This window comes from Heterocephalus glaber, unplaced genomic scaffold, assembly GCF_053883595.1.
Source record: "Heterocephalus glaber isolate CG9 unplaced genomic scaffold, H.glaber_assembly_v1.0 deba00000818, whole genome shotgun sequence".
NCBI lineage: Eukaryota > Metazoa > Chordata > Mammalia > Rodentia > Bathyergidae > Heterocephalus > Heterocephalus glaber.
In genome coordinates, this window is record NW_028258164.1 from 12607996 (window position 1) to 12629250 (window position 21255).

Genomic DNA, 21255 nt, shown 5'->3' on the forward strand with positions numbered 1-21255 from the left:
CTGAGCTTCAGGGAGAGTGGCAGGCTGGAAATCACACTCTACTCTGAAGTTTGAGAGCCCCGCTGTTTTCTGTTGTAGGGCTTTCAGTGTGGGTAAAGTGGGTAAAGAGGAAGAACAAAGAAAAACCAAACAAAAAACAGGAAGAACAATAGGAAGGACTTGTCAGGTTCAATTTTATCCTGGACACCGGATAAAGCCAGGTGCCAGGCCACATTGACCTGTTTTGCAGGGTACAATGCTCAGCAATGCTGTGATGAGTGTCTTTAGTTGTGCTGTCATGGCTGCCTTGATGGCCTGACTCCACTCAAAACATTTCCCTTTCACGGTCATTGTGACTTTGAAGACGAGTCAAAAGTCGGACAGTGCTAGATCCCATGAATAAGGTGGGTGAGAACACACTGTAGTGTTTTGACTAGCCTGCTTATTTGTTGGATGGCACTTGGCAGCAGCATTCACCATATTTTTGATACACTTCAAAGACCCTCAGGAAAAAGGATTTCCAGAACTGCTTCAGAAAGTGGAAGAACAATGGGATGTGTTTGAAGCAAAAGGGAGTATGTTGAGGGGGAATTAATGGCATACGACTTTTATTGTAAGAATTTTTTCAATTTAAACATTCATTATATATTTCCATCACCCATTGTATATGTAGGTATGTGAGTGTGCATGTGTGTAAGTGTCTATATGCATATCTATGTATGCATCTCTGTATACATATCCAAATATAACTATCTACTGTCTGTATGTTCTGTATCTATCTGTCACCCATTGGGGTGATCACCACATGGGAGCTGGGGGTCAGAAGAGTGGCTTTGGGTGAAACCCAAGTGGTATCCACCTTCCTCTCACAACATTCCCCATTTCACACCTCCCAGAATGCCCTTCCCTTTCTCTCAGCCCAGTTTCCACCTGCCTTAGGCAGCCCAAGATCTGGAAGCCCAGGTTCCCCAGTGGGTGTCTGACTCCCTGCCTCAACCTCTCCTAATCTCACTTCTTCCAGTGAAGACCTCTAGGGTTCCAGATATCACACTCTACCCACCAGCTGCATCTCTGTTCCTCTGTTCCTCATCTGTATAACAGGATTATAGGGACAACCTACTTCGCAGGTCTGTTGATAGTAAGTGTGTTGTTAGGAAAGGACCACATGCTCAGAAGGATGTAATATGTGGTAAGAATCCTGCAAGTGTCAGCTCCCACACCTACTGAAGACAGAATCCTTCTCTCCTCACTTTATAAATGACGCATTAGCACTTGTACTTTTCCCCAACCCCTCCTCTCTGCCCCCAAACCTCTGTGGCTTAGCTTTTCTTTTTACATTATCGCTGCTATGTGTTTTGTTGTTGTTGTTGTTGTTGTTTGGTACTGGGGATCGAACTTGGGACTCTGCGCTTGTGAGGCAGGTGGTGGAAACACTGAGCTAACACCCTGGCCCTCTTTTTACATTATCAACACAGATTTCATAGTAAATACTGTTGAGTAGTGTGTGTGTGTGTGTGTGTGTGTGTGTGTGTGTGTGTGTGTTGCTAGAGATTGAACCCAGGGCCTCAAACATGCTAAGCAAGCGCTTGACCATTGAGTCACAGTCCCACCCCTTCTGAGACCTTCACGATTTGCCTCTAGATTGATTCTACAATTGAAAACCAGGCAATGCTATTTGTGTTACGACAGCTCATAAAAATGATCATTGCAAAATCAAGCAATGTGCTGTGGTCCCATGTCCTTCTCCATCTTCCCATGCTACTAAGGGAGAATGTGCCAGTCTGGAGCTCAAATGCCTTCTCCTGGATACGTGGGGAGATCATCCTGGTTGTTTCTGCACAACAAACATCTAAGCAAAGGCCAGCAGCAGATTCATTCATTTGCATAAGAGACACCTTTGCAAGACAGATGCAGGGTCTCCCTCCAGGTGGAGGGTAGATTTGTTTACAAAGGCAGTGACTTCTTCCCTTTGATTAGAGCTATCTCTCTCCAGAGATAATAGAGAGTTATAAACTTGATCCCTCTTCCTCTGCTCCCGAAGATCTTCCAGGGTGAAGAAGCTGACCTCTCTTCCCGGAAAAGAAAAGGGCAGCTTTGACAGCCAGTCCCCTAGGAGGTCAGGATCTCCTAAGCTCCAGGTTCCTCCACCATGAGTTAAGCCACTGTGGGGCAGCATCCACCTGAGCCTGCTGCACACTGAACCCAGGAGGCCCGGGACCAGTACAGATGTGGAGTCCACTTCAACCTCTGCCTCTGGCTTTCCACTGGGCTGCTTCTTTGTGGGCATCTCTTGAGTCTCTCTCTTCCTATGAGAAAGTAGTCCAAATCCAAGAGACCTTCATTTTAAGATTCTTATGTAATTACATCTGCAAAGTCCTAATTTCCAAAGGAAATCACACTCAGATTCTGGATGAATATGAATTTGGAGAATACACTATGCAAGCTGCTGGACCTCTCCATAAGGAAAATATTGTTTTTTATTCTCATTTTACAGAATAAGTTGCTCCTGTTACACAGATGATAAATAGCATTTACACCCAAGCAGATGAGGAAACTGAGGCACAGAGAATTCAATAACTTGCTCAAGGTCAAATCCAAGTAGTCTGGCTCTGGAGCTCCCTGTTCCCCTCAGAGGCCTGAGATCACAAGCACACATGAGATAACTTCTGAAGAACGCTCCATCCCAGGTAGGGGAGGAGAAGGAAGGGCTAGAGGTGAAATGAAAGGTCTCACAGTCACGGATGGGAGGGGTACATATGTCTTAATTACTTCTCTTCTCTGAGATGCAACACCCAACATCCACTATTTAAGGAAGGTCATGTTTCAGTCCATGGTCAGCTGGCTCCAAGGCAGAACAGCACGGCACAGGGGCCTGGTGGAGGAGAGCTGCTTACAGCATGGTGCACAGGAAGCAGAGAGAGAAAGGAGGAGCTGGGGAGGGGCATGCACCCTGCCAGGCCATGGCCCCAGTGCCGCCTCTTCCTACAGTCAGCTATAAACCCCTACAATCCAGTCACCTCCCCAAAGGTCCACCTATGAGCACATGAGGCTGTTGGGGACACCTAGATATAAAACATAACAACAGACGGCTGGGGATTTAGCTCAGTGGTTCTGTCACCTGCCTTGCAAGTGCAAGGACCCAAGTTCAATCCCCCGTACCAAAAAAAAAAAAAAAAAAACCGTAACAACAGAAACATTATTTCCCCTACTGTTAATGAGACTCCATTGTAACTCTAGACATACATGGCCTGAGAAATACTGCCCATACTTTAGCCACAGAAGGCATTTAAAACTCAGTTGTATAAAAAAAAAAACCAAAAACCTGAGTTGTATAACTGGGCCTTTCCATGCTTGAAATCTGCTGGACACTAACTCTATCTCTATTCCATTCAATCTTGTAGTTATTTACATGTTTTCAGAACAGGTTGGGCAATTGCAACACTAAAGGTAAATAAAACCTGGAAATTTGTTCTGAAATTGTTTTTGTTTTCTCCCACAGCTGAGTTCCCTGTACCTGTAGAATTCTTGTTCAAAATAATTATATTTTAAATGAGAAAGTTTTCTGTATTTGTACAACTCTGATAACTTTCTGTTTTTAAATAAATAAGAGAGGTATTCTGATACTGGCTACCGATATAGAATCATGAGGGAAAAGTAATTTCAGCATTATGCCACTAGATGGCGGACTCCCACAGTTTGAGGCATAGACAAATACTGAACAAAAAAATTAACATCTACAGGAACATTTTTTAAAATATGTTCAAAATCGGACGGGAAATGTATCTCAGTGGCACCGAGCCTGCCTGGCAAGCTCAAGGTCCTGAGTTCGATCCCTGGTATCGCAGAGAAAAAAATGTTCAAAATCAAATGCTAGCCTCCCGTGTAATCAAAAAAATGTTTGTGACAGTGGCTAATTCCTTATGGAAGAAAATGATAGGATAAAAATTTAACCCTCACCTACTTCCAGCCCCTATCCCCTAGGGAATCAATAAAAATTAGTGGAACCCAAGAGGGTTTTTTAGGGCAAAGGAAACATTTTCTATGTGCTTCCAGCTGAGCATAAGTTTCAATCTCTTGGGACAGGAGAGAGGGACGTTATGGTGTTTCTCCAGCTCAGGCTTCGCTCACAGAATGGACAGCCTGGGCACCTTTGACTCCCAGGAGCTCACCCTCAGGCCAAGTTTGTGCTGTAAGGTGACAGCCAGCAGGCATTGATTAATGACAGAGAAGCTGCCCATGCATGGAGTCCTGGGTATGGAGCCTGGCTCTGTCGCTGACCAGCTGCATGTCTGAGTGGTGACTCCACCTCTCCAAGACCCAGGGTCTTCATGTACATTTATAATCCATCATATATATATATATATATATATATATATATATACACACACATATATACACACACACACACACACACGTATATATACACATATATATACACATATTGCTGGGTATGTAGTTCAGTGGTAGAGCATTTGCCTAGCACATATGAAGCTCTGGATTCAATCTCCAGCACCTCAATTATATATATTTAGTAACTATGCAAGGCTGATACATGTTAATTAACTTGATCATGTTATCATTTCACAGTATAGATACAGATATAGATATATATCAAATCAGCCAGGAATTTAGCTCAGTGGTTCTGCTGTCTGCCTCACAAGTGCAAGGTCCCGAGTTCAATCCCTGGTACCAAAAAAAAAAAGATACCAGATATATATAAACCATCATGTTATAAACTTATAAATATGCACAATTTTGTCAATGACACTGAGATATAGATAGATAGATAAGATAGAGTAGATATAGATATAAACATAGATATTGGTTTTCTGAGACAGAGTCATGCTATGTAGTTCAGGCTGCCCTTGAACTCACTATGTACCCCAGGGTGGCCTCAAGCTCATGGTGATCCTCCTGCCTCAACCTCCTGAGTGCTGGGATTACAGTTATGCACCACCATGCCTGGCTCGAAATATATATAAAGACAATACAAAATATATATAATATTAATCTATACTAGTCACATTCACAGCACTGGTTAGAAATAATGACTTGAGGGCCAGGGATTTAGCTCAGTGGTTCCGGCGCCTGCCTCACAAGCGCAAGGTCCCGAGTTCGATCCCTGGTACCAAAAAAAAAAAAGAAATTATGACTTGGAAGCACCGTGCACAGTTGGCTTCGCACAGTGGTCTAATGACTGTTCACAGCTGTGTGTGTTCCTTTTCTCCCTCATGGACTTGTTTTTTTGCCAACAGCTCGCATCAGCCGTGACACCTGACCCACTTAGTACATCTCAGCTGCCTTGCCTGCTGCAGGAGTGAGTGACTGGTGCCCTCCTCGGACAGCTGCTGGCAATTGGGTGAGGATCCATTTGCAAAGTTTAGTGCAGTGTCTGCCACACAGTAGGCACTCAACAACTTTGAGGTAGAATGTGTGACTTGTGTGTCCTGGGGCAAGTGATTTATCTTTCAAAACCCCAGTTGCCACCTCTCTAAGGGGAACATGGGTTTGCTACAAAGATTAATTGAGATCTGTGTGACTCCTGGCCCTGCCTGGTGAGCCCTCCTAGGCAGGCTCTGGGAATAAAATCAAGGCTGTGGGGGCCAGCAGCAGCTCATACTGTAGAAAGAGCTCACCCAAGACCTCACCTTCATTTTCTACATCTGCAGAAACAAATCCCACAAGCGCAGTGATGAAACCCACAGAAACTCAGCCACTGGCTGTTCTGGAGACTGGAAGTCCACGCTGTGGGTAGGCTCCCCTCTCCAGAGGCCTCAGAGGAGGCTTCTTCCTGCCTCTTGAGCTTCTGGTGACTCCTGATGTCCTTTGATTTGTGGTTCCATCACTCCAACCTCTGCCTGTCTTCTCCCAGCATCTGTGTCTCTCTCCTTTGTCTTAGTGGCGCTTGTCACTGCAGTGAATCCGAAGAATCCAGGCTGAGCTCATCTCGGGACCCCTGACTTCATTACATTTGCAAAGACTATTTCCAAATAAGATCCCATTCACAAGGGACGGGGTCAGGCCTTGGACATTTTTGGTAGGGAGTGGGGAGGGGCAGGCTCCATAGATCGTTTATTATATGTTATTTCAGCAATTTGGAAAGCAAAGCATTGGAAAGCTTGGGCGCTTTGCATGTGCTGGGCATGAAGTCTATGATACAGGCACAGACAATGGCCACTGGCTTCGGGAAGCCTCAGACTTCTGCCTTCACCAAGGTCTCTGACCTACAAATGGGCTGTGTTCCAAACGAGTGTTTGTAATTCTGGATGTGTCTTCCCAGAGACGCAAGCAATGTCACAAATGGAAGTCTGGTGCTCAGCCACATCAATACTCAGAGACTTAGGTGACCTGTAAGGCACCTAATGTATCCAAGTGGATTTCTAAATCATAGCGAATGCCATCACAATTCTTTTTTTTTTAATCACATCACAATTCTAATTAGACATTTTAAATTATAAATTAAATGGGAAGTGATTTTGTGCTTTAAAAACTGTTCCACACTTATTTAGGGGAGCTGGAAAAGTAGATGAAATTTTTGATGGTGATTCTAAGGAATTTCAAAGGATGAGACGATGATTCTTTGTTTAATTTCCTATGTTTTGAGTGTCTTTTTTCTAATGTTGCCATGTAACTAGTGATGCTCTCCTGAATCAGCTTACAGGTGTAAAACTGTGAATCGGGTTGGCAGACAGAAGAGGAAAGAAGCAGAAATTTTTTTAGAAACAACTCATTAAATTATCCTATCCAAAATATTTGTCTAAATACTCTGAAATTTTCTGCACAGACAATATCACGTCATCAAAAAGACAAGTTATGTCTTCCTAATTTTGACTCTTGTATTTTTCCTATCGTTGTCCTGTTTTGTAGAGTTTGGTAGGTCCCTCAGCAAGATACTGAATAGAACTACCATGGTGAATAAGATATTCACTCTTCATTCTGATTTTAGAGAAAATGCATGCAGTATTATGTCTAACTATGAAGTATACTGCAGTTTTTTTGTTTTTGTTTTTGTTTTTCCTTTGCTTTGTTTTATTGTGCTAGTGAGGCCTTCACACTGAGCTATGTCCTCAGCCCTTTTTTTTTTTTTTTTTTTTAATACTGGGGATCAAACTCAGGACCTTGCGCTTGCGAGGCAGGCAGCAGAACCACTGAGCTAAATGCCCGGCCCCTTTTTTTTCAAATTTTGAGACTGGGTCTAGTTAAATCCTAAATTGCCCAGGCTGGGCTTGAACTTGCAATCCTCCTGCCTCAGCCTCCCAGAGGGATGAGATTACAGGAAAGTGCCACCACTATACTATAGTTTTAACTAGAGCTTCACCTACAGTTGTAAGATGGACCCGATTCCATATACCTTTTTCGGTGTCCCCAAATACAATGGCATCATCTCCTCCAGCTCCGGAACAGGATCACAGCCCGGAAGTTGACACTGTCACAATCCACTGACTTTACATAGATTTCACTAGTTTTATTAGTACTCATTTGTTCATGTATATTTAGTTCTCTGAGATTTTATCACAGGTGTAGATTCATGTAACCCCTACCACAGTCAAGACACAGAACATTCTTCCACAAGAATCTCTTTTACAGCCACTTTCCTCCTTAGCCCCCACCTCTGGCAATCATTAATCTAGAAGGCTAATACAACACTATAATTCTGCATCTCTGTAACTTTGTCATTCAATGAAGCTTATATCAGTGGAATCATAAAGGATACATCTTCTAGGATTGGCTTGTTTTTTTTTTAATACAGGGGATCAAACTCAGGACCTTGTGCTTGTGAGGCAGGTAGTGGAACCACTGAGCTAAATCCCCAGCCCAAGGATTGGCTTTTTTTCACTGAAGATCTGTTTGAGTTGCTGTATAAATGGACAGTTTGTGCCTTTCCTTCACCGAGTAGTATTCCATGCTGTGGACGTATCAGTGTATTTAACCATACACACGGTAAGAGACATTCATGTTGTTTTCAGCTTGGAACTACTATGGTTAAATTCCACTTTAAACATTCATGCAAAGTATTTTGTGAACATAAGTTTCATTTCCCTGGGAAAAAAGCCCAAGAGTGCAATTACTTTGGGCCATATGGGAAGCACATGTTTAGTTTTGGAAGAAACTGCCAAAGTGTCTTCCAAGGCAGTTGTACCATTTCACATTCCCACCAGCAATGGGTGAGCAGCTCTTCTCTCCACATCCTCACCACCATTTGCTGTTATCACTATTTTTTTAGCCATTATGATAGTGACATTGAACACCTTTTTTCATGGCCTTACTTGCATCTGCATGTCTTCTTCAGGGAAATGTGTGTAGATGTCTTTTCATCATTTCTAACATGTTTGTTTCACTATTGGGATTTTGAGAATTCTCCATATATTCTAAACAGTCTTTGCCCTGATGTGTCCCTTGCCAATATCTTCTCCCAACTGTAGCTTGGTTTTCATCTTTACCACAAGATCTTATGGGCGGGGGATTTAGCTCAGTCGTTCCACCCCCTGCCTCGCAAGCACAAGGTCCCAAGTTCAATCCTGGTACCAAAAAAAAAAGATCTTTTCTCCTGAAAAATTTAAAAAAAATTTTTTTTGCAGGGCTGGGGATGGAATCCAGGCCCTCATACACATTATGCAAATGCCACACCACTGAGCTACATCATCAGCCCTAAATTTTTAATTTTGATGAAGCCTGATATTCTAATTTTCTTTTCTGGGTTGTGCTTTGGGTGGCTAGCCTAAGAACTCTTTACCTAATTCTAATTCTCAAACTTTTTTTCTAATCAGTTGTCAATTTCTTTTTTCTACCATTAGCATGGACTTCAGGGCAGGCCCATTGGCTATAACCATTGTTTCTCATATTCGACTTACCTCTCTTGTGTGGTCATGAGTAAGACTCTCTTCTCAGACTCACCATGATGGTCTGCTCTACATCATTCTTCAACCATCACAAGATGCAACAATACTAACTGTCCCCCTTGTCCTTCAGATCCAACCCCTTGATCCCCTTGAATAAAAGATGGTATAAGAATAGTGTCCATGGTCCTGGGATTTAGCTCAGTGGTTCTGCTGCCTGCCTCGAAAGTATGAGGACCTGAGTTCGATTCCTGGTACCAAAAAAAAAAAAAAAGAATAAAGTCCTAAAGACTAGAAAGATAAATGTTTATATCATTGCATATGATCGCTGATTAATTCAATACATATTTATTGTCTTCCATATACACCAGGAATACAGTGGTATAAAACAGTCGCAGTTCCTGCTCCTTTTCAGTTTTCAGATGAGTGGGAAAAACAGACACTGCACGACTAATCCCCACTGTGAACTGTCATAAGGTAAAACTAGAGCCACCAAAGGAGGTTGGAGGCAAGTCTGGCATGTCCAGAAAGATTGCACAGAGGAATTGATAATGATATTTAAACTGAAACCACAAGGATCAATAAGACCTGGCTTGGGAACAGGGACAGGGTTAGCACAAAGATGGTTTTCTAGGCACAGGAAATAGGACAGATTGTCCAAGCTACCTTAAGAGTGAAAGGAGCCAGCAGAGCCTGCTCATTTGTCTCCTTCATCTTCCTTAAGGGCCATAAAGTGACACTGAAGCCTCAGAACAACCCATGGCCCATGGGGATCCATCCATTCGTTCACTCCACAAATATTTTCTAATGGCCCACAGTGTGCAGATGCTATTTCAGCTTCCAGGGATTCAAAGACAAACAACACAAAGCCCCAGCCAGCTCTCCTTCCCTGGGACCAGAGGGTGAATGTCCTCAGAAGGAGAATCACTCATGAAAGATGACCGCAGCTGCTGAGTCGTGAGTGCGATTCTGGTTATTAGTTAAGTGGAGATCAACTCAAGGGACACCCGGTGGTCATTAATCTGAATAGCGGGGCCACTGGACTTACTTTAGAAAATATAGCAGGATCTAAGAGACTGCTAAAAGAATTCTACATACCAGATACACTATTCCTTTTAGAACTGAAACCATGAATTTGGGAGAGTTTGAGGCTGGACCAACAGGAGGTGGTGATGAATTAAGTAAAAGAAGCCAACTGGGGGGCAGGGATTTAGCTCAGTGGTTTCGCCACCTGCTACCCAAGTGCAAGGACCAGAGTTCAATCCCTGGTACCAAAAAAAAAAAAAAAAAAAAAGAAGCCAACTGGCTTAATGTTGAACACACTGAAAGTGAAGACAGGCACTCTGAGAAGGGACATGTGGCCAATCCCCTATAAGATGCTGCTTATTTTGAAATAAAGATCATAACCATCTGAGTACTGGTCAAAACACAGTAGAAATATGGCTCAAAAAAGGGATCCAGGAAGTAGAGTCTGAAGTCATAATGTTTCAGGTAAGGAGCATAATGCTCTTTTATTTACCTACAAAATCACTGTATGCAATCTTTACATCCCCATCACCTGTCAGGAAATGGATTTAAAGAAGAAAATGAATGAAGGGAAGGGGGGAAAATTATCTGAACACCATGTCATCATAAAAGATTGCTGTGGCAGCCTCAGGGGCCCAGATAGAGGCAGGGATGTCACTGTGGAAGTAAATGAGCAGAGAAGTGGTTCTGAGAAAGAGCTTAACGAGATGGGGCAATAAGGGAATTGGAACCAGGTAGCTGTCAGAGAAAGAGGGAAATCAATTAAGGGATAAGAGGGAGCGAAGGGTTCTCCAAGTAAAAGTCGGAAGGGTCTGGTGTAGTGAATGCAAAAGAATAAAAACAGGAATCCACAACTATTTGTTGAATTAATCAAGAATCATATGCAGTGATATAAAAATCTGCCATTCTGGTCCTTTGGACAATACTCTTATTCAAGGGAACCAAGATATTAGATCTGGGGCAATGGGGACAATCAGTACTGTTGCATCTTGTGACCATTGGAGAACAATGCTGAGAAGACCATGGTGGTGAGTCTGAAAGTAGGGTCTCACTCATGGCTACACAGGAGAGGCAAGTCAAGTGTGGGACAGCCAGTGGGCCTGGACTTGAATTCATATTACTGTCATTAAAACAGACATTGGCAACTTTTCTTTTTCCACAACAGGAACTGTGGAGAAGGTTCACCTAGCCAGAAAGGGGAAAGATAAAGTCAAAGATGAGAACAAGAAGGAAATCATGATTTAAGGTGTTGAACCATCATGAAATCACAAACACAGACAAAACAATGGAAGGAAAGATCATGCACTACCCAAGAGCCTCAATATGCATCTATCTATCGAAGACAGGCCCAAGGGACTCAGAACGAAAAGTTAACATCACTTGTTCATTTTTGTCCGCCACTAATAAAGAGAAATATCTACCCATAAAGGTACTTATTTACATTTGTTCACACCAATTAACAAAAAGAGAAGAGAAGCACAGAGAAATGGTGACCATTATTAATGAATGTGCTGTATTGTGAAGGTTTGGAGTAATTTCTGATTGAAAGGTTTATGCTCATAAATGCAAATTAAGGAAGTGTAAAAGGACATCTGTACATGTTTTGGTCCCCCCTGCCCTCTACCAGGACCAAGTGAGAAAAACAGAAATAAGTGCAGGAGATGAAATGATTTAAGTCTCTGAAACTCGCAGGAGTACAAGAGAGATAAAAACAGATTCTGTGGTTAATTGGACAAAATTGACCATTCTGCAAGAAACCAATCTTAAAGCCAAAATGAGACCACATCCAGAGAGGCAATCCTAAAAGAAAAAACATTAAATCGTAGCTCTTTCTATAATCTATATCCACAATATTATGGTGTGCTATAATTACAGAAATAGCACAGAACAGCATTTGTGTTCAGGACAGGCAGGACAAAGTAAAGATTTTTGTGTTTTCTGACCACTCAACTATCAGAATGACCTGACAGTGGAGAAAAAGAATCTAGAAATTAACAAATTCCTACTACAGAAGAGAATAAATTACATAAAGGGTAAACAAAATCCTGCTCACTTTTGTATGAGACTATCATACCTCTGATACTAAAATTCAACAGAATGACTGTAAGAAAGCAAAGTTATAAATCTATATTCCTCATGCACACAGATGAAAAAATCCACACACTCTTTGTTCCAGAGACCTCATTTAGAGCAGTTTGTCTCAAAAGAGCCCTCTTAGAGCTGTATAAATATTTAAATACAGGGATATCCATCCTAGCATTCTTATTTTTTTGTTGTTTGCTTGAACATGTTTCAAATTAAGCTTTTCATTTTGAGATGATTATAGATTCATGTGCAACTGTAAGAAGCAATAGAGAAAGATTCTAGGCACCTTTTACCCCATCTCTTGCTAAGGCAGAGTGCAACGTCACAACCTCAACATTGACATTGATACAGAGTCATTTTGGATATGCAGGCTGAAAAAGGATCCGAAACTCAACTGAAGACTAATTTCTGCTCTGTGCTAAGACTGACTTAATGAATATATCATTTTCAGAAGTAACACTGTGCTCATTTACTCTTTCATTCTATCAACCCTGGGAAGGATTTCTCTTTGCTTAAGTTAGCATTTGGACATATTATTTAAATAGGCTTCATAATACATCAGTTTCTTTTTCTGATAAAGAAAAACAAGTATTAAAAAAAAAGCATTGCTCTTAGCATCACGTCGGTGGCCTCTTGAAGGCACTGTGCAGTGACTCCTACTTGGAGCTGAGCCAGCACCAGGACCAGCACTTTCGGGGTGTCAATGAAGAACAAGAAAAATTACTGAAGAAAAGTTGTACATTGTATGTCGGAAATCTTTCCTTTTACACAACTGAAGAACAAATTTATAACTCTTCAGCAAAAGTGGTGACATAAAGAAGATCATGATGGGTTTGGATAAAATGAAGAAAACAACATGTGTGGCTTCTGTTTTGTGGAATACTACTCTAGGGCAGATGCAGAAAATGCCATGCGTTTCATAAACGTCTGGATGGCAGATCACTCGCACTGACTGGGATGCAGGCTTTAAGGAAGGAAGGCAGAATGGGCGGGCGATCTAGAGGCCAGGTTCGCGATGAATACCGGCAGGACTTTGACGCCGGAAGAGGAGGCTATGGAAAACTCGCACAAAAGCAGTGAGTGGCAGGAGCCCTATCGGTGCAAGATTCCCTCCCTCCCTCCTGGTAACTGCTGAAAAAGTTACCAGAACCATTTTCTGTTACCAGATCAAAAAGTGTGTTCCTTGTGGCTGGGGATGGAGTTCAGTGGTAGAGCAAACACAAATGTGTCCCTCAGCAGCAGATTCAGCCTATGATGTTACTCTGTCAGCCAAAAATACCACACTTACAGGAACACTAGAAGAATGTAAAAGTTTATTTTCTGATGCTAGGGTCTAAGTAGGCTCATGATCTACACTGGAACTTGGAATGATTCTTTTTTAAATTTGAAGTTTGCATGATGTAAAGTTTTTTAAGGTTAAATGGAGTTTTGCTATGTTGTATAGTTTTGCTGTAAATTAAGAAGAGTTGTCTGACAACTGCATTTGTTTTCTATGTTGAATTCTAATTTCTAAAGGCAAACTTTGACCTTCCCAAGTGTTTGCACGAACGCCTGAGGTCTCAGGACCACCCCACCCCCCACCCCCCCGCCCCCCAGTTCTGTGCTTTAGTGCAGGACTTGGGTTCTGCTAAATACATTTTTCAAAAGATGAGATGTTTTGCCTAAAACTAAAAAAGAAAGTCTAACATGGAGACCCCAAAAAAATTTATTTTGCATTTGTAAAACAAGAGATGCTTTCTTACGTGTGAGTATAATTTTCCCTAATTAGAAAAAATACAAAATGTTTTCATATTAACAACAGAGCATCTTCCAACATCCAGTAGTACGTGAAGGCTGTGGCCGGAGGACTCTACTGTGAACATCTTTCGTGTTAAACTAAGTGTGGTTTTTCTCAGTCAATTCCAAACTGGTTATTGGAATTTTTTAAAGCACTGTTGATAGTTGTGAAGTAAGAAGAAACCATTTACAAACATCTAATGATACACTCACTATTCATTTGTAAACATTTGTTTTTACACTGTACTTTGAACTAATTTATATTCTTCTGTAGTAAGACGTAACTCAGATTTCTAAAGGCCTTAAAACCAAAGATATTGGTTCTTACTTGTCTTTTGTAATAGATTACAATAAAGTTGGACCAACTTATTGAAGAAAAAAAAAGCATTGAACTCAGCAGCCAGGTCATATCTTTTTGTTTTCTTTTTTTGGTACCTGAGATTGAACTCAGGACCTTGCACTTGCAAGGCGGGCGCTGGAACCACTGAGCTAAATCCCCAGCCCTAGCCAGGTCATATCTTGATGGTATCTTGATGATATCTTACCTCAATGTGATGGCTGATGACATTTCAACCCCTGGGGGACAGATAGAGGCTCTGCAATATATTGAACATGTTTCCACCCTGGAGCTGCAGCATGAACCAAGAGAAAAAGAATGTATCCGTCGGAGCATGTGACGCTGGAGGAAAGTTTCCATCTTGTCCCTCATTTTAAACCCCACGTTGTACCTTTCCCCTTGGGGGCTTCCCTCAGAGAGGTGTTGGACTTGAATGTGAAAAAGCAGTGTTTTCTCATTTCTACCCAGTCCCTCTCCCAGGGTGCTGAAACGATGTAAATTGAATAGCATACATTGTCACACTGATGGTACAGTCACATCTTTAAAAAATTTTTTCCCTTTAATGCTTAAGATCAGAGGCATGCTGCTAACCGCTGGCTCTTCTCTGGGAATAGAGGAATTCCTCTTTTCAGGCAGATGTTGGCATCTGGGTCATCACCTTGGTGAGGCTTTTTTCCGAACACATACACTGGTGGTCCATGAATACTACCCTGATGCACCGTCTTGTCTGTACTGTGGCACAGGAAATCATCAGTTACACAGCCTTCAAAACCTCCTCTGCTGTAGCATGAATTCTCAGTGATAAGCAGGAGAAAGACTTCCACTGTATCCTTCTCAAGAGCTGACTCATATTCTCATCCGGCAAGTTTGTCCAGCTCTTCAGCTGAACTTCAGACGGACTCTTGTGTAGTCTATGCCATGTACGTTCTGTGACATCCCAGAGGCATCTGACAGTTGAGTTTAGCCAGCACCTGCTCTTCTGTCCAAGCTCAGCGCTATGTGTGTTCATTTCATAGCTGGTCCCACAAGCTCCTACGTGGCCACGTCACTAATGGTGCTCTTGCTGTGGGCAGTGTAACTTTGAGTGAACAGGGATGCACTTGGATATGTTTTGGCCCCATTTCCACCTTTAGTGACCAAATTAATTTATTTCAAATTATGTATTTCGCACTGGAAGACACACTGGTGTCCTTTGGGGATGTGAAGGTAAAAACTTAGTTTAGCAAGGTGGTCACTGTGTCCTGTTAGAAAATGAAATGAACAATTAGCAGCTTCATGCTACTTGAAAACTTTTGAAGGAAAACATTCTGGGGCAGGCTGCAAACAGACCAAATTGCAAACAAACACACAAAGAAATGGAGAGGGCTGGTATTGGTATTTCTTATTGCATTTCCCACCTGCGATTTTGTTTTGAGGTTGATTTTGAGATTCATCCCATTCATGGATACGTTGTCCCCAGTTCATACATCTGTGTACACAATTCACATATGTGTAGTAGGTCTGAGTTACCACACTTACATTCCTATATAAGCTCTTGTTTATTAGTACATGTTTGGTGTACATAATGGTTACGATTATCGGGGGAGTTGATACACGGAATACATCATAATTCTTTTTTCTCTCTTTTATTTTGTTTTTCATCCCCTACCCTTCCCCCTTCTCCCTGCTTCTTCCAACCATTGGTCCCCTTTCCATTTGCAAAAGCCTAATTTTCATCATTTTTTCACCATCCCCTTCTCTCCTTTCCCCCAATTCCCTCCATCCTGTTCCTCCACCCATTTGAAAAAGCTCTCCCTACTTCCTCTGTCTTCTATTTTGCTATCTCTCTTTCTCTCTCTCTCTCTCTCTCTCTCTCTCTCTCTATATATATTATATATTATATATATAAAACTTTCTCATAGAAGAGAAACTATGGGATATTGAAGTTTGTGTGTATGGTGCATGGAGGAGAGGACATAACAGTAATTTTGAAAGCTACAAATTGAACAGACAGTGGTGGCGATGGTGTAAAAATATGTTGCAGACAAACCATCCCTGGCCAGCAATACCAAGGCAGATCCCTGGCACTGCAGACTCAGCCAGAGTTCAGTTCCTGCTCTGGGGACAGACAGGGTCATGGCCAGATCCAAAATCCCCCTCTGAAGGACCTGCCTGGGACTCGGTGACTCCGAAATCCACATGGTCACAATTGTACTGAAAACAGTGAAAATGGAAATGCCAAGAAGCATCTCCAGAACTCTTGCAAGAAGCAGGAGAGAGGAGCAAGCTAACCAAGGACAAGGGCAAAGAGGCAGCTCTGTAGCTGCCAGGAGCCAGTGCTCTCACCCTCCGAGGCTGCTGAGGCAGGCTGAGCTCTCAGACTCTGCCGGGCAAGAGCTTCGTGCACCTTCCTCAGTACAATAGCAGATGCACACAGAGAGAAAAAGGTAGCATAGTGGTCCCCTCCTTATCTTCAAGGGATGGGGGGGCCCATTTTATGACCTCTGGAACACACCTGGGACCCTGGACAGTGCCTTATGGATATTACATTTTTTCCCACCCACACATACACACCTATGAGAAAATTTAACTCATAAGTCAGGCCCAGAAAAAGAATAACTACTTCTAGAATGGAGCGAGTGTAACAATGTACTGTAACAAAAGTTATTCAAAATGCATGCATTATTCCTGGGATTTCCCATTCAATATTTCCAGACCAAAGTAGCCCAAGGGTAAATGAAACCACAAAAAGCCAAAACTGAGGAGGAGAGAGGACAACTGAAGGAGGAAATGGCTCTGTCGTGGTGCCAACCACGTCATGTCAGTGAGTAGCTATTCATGTGGATTTCCAGGGGAAAAAAGAGCGGAAATTTCAGGGTCGGGACTAGGAAGGCACCACCCGTACACAAGATTAAAAGGGAGAAAAGTAATATTTTAATGCAAAAAAAGCCTGCTATGAACAAAATATCACAATTTTAAATAAAGACAGGATCGGGATTTCTAATTTCTCTTTCTGCCAGACTGCATGGGCTCAGCAGTACAAATCCCAAGTATCCACCGTTTCCTCTCCACAGTGACTCCCTCCACCTCTATCCTAGGCTCTTCATAATTCTCCACCAAAGGCTGTTAATTTTGTACTTAATCCCAGCACACAGGTCCACAGGTTTCCTCATTTGTTAACATTATTATTGATTTTTTAAAACAGGATCTCACTACGTAGTTCAGGCTGGCCTTGAACTCACTATGTAACCCAGGTTGTCCTCAAACTCATCGGATCCTCCTGCCTCAGCCCCGAGTGCTGGGATTACAGGCACGCACCACCATACCTGGCTCTTTTATTTTTTTGCTTAAGTTCTTTTACTGGTACATTTTAGGTATACAGTATGTTTACATTCATCATTGGGTGCTTGAACCTGTACATGATGTATCTTGGTTCTTATTTTTTCCCCATTCCCTGTGCGCCCTCCACCCCTCCAACCTTCCCTATTTACATAGACTTTGTTTCCATTTTTTTCTTTTCTCATAATTTTTCCTTTCCCCTTCCCCTCCCACTTCTCCCTACCCCTTTGGACCTTTTCTTCCTATTTCAAGTTATCAATTATTCATTTTAATCATTTTACTTCTCATTTACACTTTCAGTTTCTCACACTAGAGAAACTATTCGGTATTGTTTGTTATTAAAAATCCACTTTCCTACTCCTCCACTAAGTCAGACACTGGCTACACTTACTAGAACTTGAGACTGCAGTTCTAGAGAAGTCTGTGTTCCTAGCTTTCTTAAAATGGGTACCAAAAATTCCTTCTTCCTGTAGGTGACTGAAAAAGGAAAGACTAAGGGAAAAAAGAAGTTTTTGATGACCGCACAGTGCCTATGAGTCTCCTCCACAGGAAATTCATGTTTAGGCAAAGACAAAAGCATTCACTCTGTTTCCTGGGACTTTCTCCCAAGCCCAAGCCCTAATCAAGGGCAACAGAGTTTGGCAAACCCTTTGAACTCAAAAACCCTCTTAAAACTTAAAATTCACCTCAGTGTGTAAGAACCCAGCATTGAAGAAATGTGCTTACCTTAGCTTAACCCTGAATTTTCTAATTTTATTCTAAAACAGAACTTTTTAAATCCATCAAATTTTATTTCAAAAAATTTAACAAAACCACTCCTCATGAAGGAAAAAAAATCCAAATAATTTCTTTTAAACTTCTTTATGCTATTGTTTTTTCAGTACTAAGGAGTAAACCTAGGACCTTCTCACTACATCCCAGCCTTTTTCTTAATTTTTTATTTTGAGACAGTATTGCAGATAGGTAAGTTAATTAGATATCTTGTAGGCAGTTAGACAGGGCCAGCCCAGGAAGAGCCAACAAGGAGGACAATCAAGACACATTCACTGAAGGCCAACATTATAAAAGGAGAGAAATTACCACACTTTTAAAGGATGAAGAGCAGTGATTGATATTCTAAATAGGTATCAATCACCTGGGTGGGGGACCAAGAACTTCCAAGAAAGATCCCTGACCTACCCTTACTGAAAATCCTTTCTCATTTCTTGTACGCTTGCTACGTGGCTTGTTTTCCCATTGGATCCTCTTCTAATCAACATTACCTAAGCAACTATACTTGTCATAATCTTATTGGTTGTTCATAGTTTTGTCCACCTTGTGATTTCTCATTGGATCAATATTACCTAAGCGACTGTACTTGTAATCTTACTCGTTGTCTACAGTTATATCCCACCTTGAACCCGCCTCACCTTGTGGCTTTGTCCCATAAAACACCTTTGAGAAGTTGGGTGAGTGGGCAACCCACTTTCCGGTCCCCCTGTCTCTCTTAGACAGAAGCATTCCTCCTCTCAATAAAATTTTCCTACTCAACCTCCATTGTTCCCAGAATTCATTCTTTGGTTTTAGAGGACATGAACTCGAGGTTTGGGAGTTACAGCTCTTCCACCTATATCAATAGGATCTTTCTAAATTTTGAAGGCTGGGCTCTAATTTAGGATCCTCCTGCCTCAGCCTCCCAGAATGCTGTGATTATAGGCATGTGCCACCATGACCAATTTTTGCTACTTTACTTTTAATGGCTTTGCATTATATGTCTATAGTTTACATTTTTATGAGGTTGAGAGCAACCATTAAAGGTATTTTCTTTCATTACCACAAGTTTGGCAATCAGCAAGGGACACAGTAGAGCTATCCCCTGTATGTGAAATATGTCAGGAACCACAGGTGGTTCCTGTGTGACTGAGACTTGCAGAACTGAAAAGCACTCATGACTAAGTGCTTAGGATTAGATGTTCAAGATGTGATCACAAAATATAGTGATTTAACTCTTTAAAATGTATTTATGGGCTGGGAATTTAGCTCAGTGGCACTGCACCTGCCTTGTAAGCTCAAGGTCCTGAGTTCGATCCCCCATACTGCAAAAAAAAAAAAAAGTATTTACTACAGTAAAAGATGCATTGCCATTGATCCCTTTCCAAAATTCTCCCCTGCACTTCTAACACACTGATCCCATCATTCTTGCCACTTTCTGAAGCAGCTCTAGAAGTCCTCTTTCGTAAGTGCCTACTTGTGCTGTGGTGGCTGCCTCAATATCCTGAAATAATTCAAAACATTTCCCTTTCATGGTCATTTTGACTTTGGGGAAGAGCCAGAAGTCACCCAGTGCCAGATCTGATGAATACGATGGATGAAGATGTATCATAAGGCTTTTACAAGCCTGCCTTTCTGTTAGATAGAACTTGCATTCCATATATATTTTATTTTATTTTATTTTTTTATTTATTTATTTATTTTTGTACCGGGGATCAAACTTGGGACCTTGTGCTTGCGAGGGAGGCAGCGGAACCACTGAGCTAAATCCCTGGCCCCTTGCATTCCATATTTTTTATCATACCACGTAAAGACAGTCAAGAAAGAAAACTTTCAAAGCTGCTTCAGAACATGGCAAGAAGCATGAGAATAAGTGTGTTGGAAGAGCGGGGAAAGATTTTGAGGGGATTAGTGACAATGTGTCTTTTACTGTAATCAGTTTTTAAATTTAAATATTCACTGTGTATTTCAATTACTTTATACAACAACTGGCCCATCCCTTGAAAGGCTAGAGGAAGCGTCCACCAGCTGGGAAACCCGTCAGCCATTTGCATCAACAACTCCTAAACCAGCTTCATGCCAAGGACTTTGGACTGGAGGCCTCCACCTTCTCACTGAGCCAGTGTTTCAGCTGAGGTCACTTTCCTTGCCTTAATACCTTGCCTTCCACTTAACTGGCTGGTCCTGAGCAGGCAGGCAGAGTTGGGGCTGGGACCAAGATCACAGATGTGTAGTGTCTTTCTAATAGTGGTAAAATACATAACATTTTTTTCTTGGTAACCAGCTTCAGAAGATGTGGTTCAAAAGGTCAGCTGCCACAGCAGGTTAGGTGAAGCTTCATTTCATTCCTCAGTCACTAAGTGGCGGGAGTGTCAACCATGAGCACCATTTTCCAAACACCCTGCCTCTTACCGATCCATCACCCAAACAGAGCCTCTGGTGCTCTGTTCCCTTCCAGAAGCCCAAGTCATTTCCTTCGTGGACTTGTCACCAGGTCACTCTGCTCAGCTAAAAGGAAGATTCAGGGTCAGGCAGGATGGTGCAGGCCTGTAATCCCAGCACTCAGAAAGCTGAGGCAGGAGTTCAAGACCAGCCTGGGCTATGTAGTGAGATCCTGTCTCAAAAAACAAACAATAAAAAACATGAAGGACGATTCAGGTCCTCACTTAACTTCATTAAGAAAGTAAACTAAACTGGGAGTGCTGACAAATGCCTGTAATCCTAGCACTCTGGAAGGCTGAGGCAGAAGGATTGCAAATTTAAGCCTAGCCTGGACAATTTATTGACTTATGTCTCAACCTAAGATATAAAATTTAAAAATGAAAGTTTGGCTTGGGATGTAGCTCACTCAGTGTGAAATCTTTGGGTTCAATCCCCAGCACCCCCCCCAAAAGCAAACCAACAAATTCCCAAATATCGGAGGGCGATCAATCCTCCAACTGCCTAGAAAGGGGGACAACAAGTGCTAAAGAGAAAAGACAACAGAGACTTGGGTAGTTTCAAAGTATATGGGGGACCAGGAGGTCAGTGCCTCAGAATGGCCAAAGACAAAGACTCTCCGAGTTAGCCATCATTTATTGGCCAGATTAATTGGCCAGAGCATCAGGTGACTTAGGTGGTGGCAATAATCCTAGGACAAAGAGGAAT

At 42.0% G+C, this 21255-nt stretch overlaps 1 protein-coding gene and 1 pseudogene across 3 annotated transcripts in view; one reads left to right on the forward strand and one right to left on the reverse strand.

Annotated features, from left to right (window-relative positions):
* LOC110345029 (spermatogenesis-associated protein 31A6-like) overlaps window positions 1-21255 on the reverse strand; it is a 102763-nt gene that overhangs the window by 38962 nt on the left and 42546 nt on the right. The gene's annotated exons all lie outside the window — the stretch shown is intronic.
* Window positions 10097-13507, forward strand: LOC147828964 (nuclear cap-binding protein subunit 2 pseudogene; annotated as a pseudogene).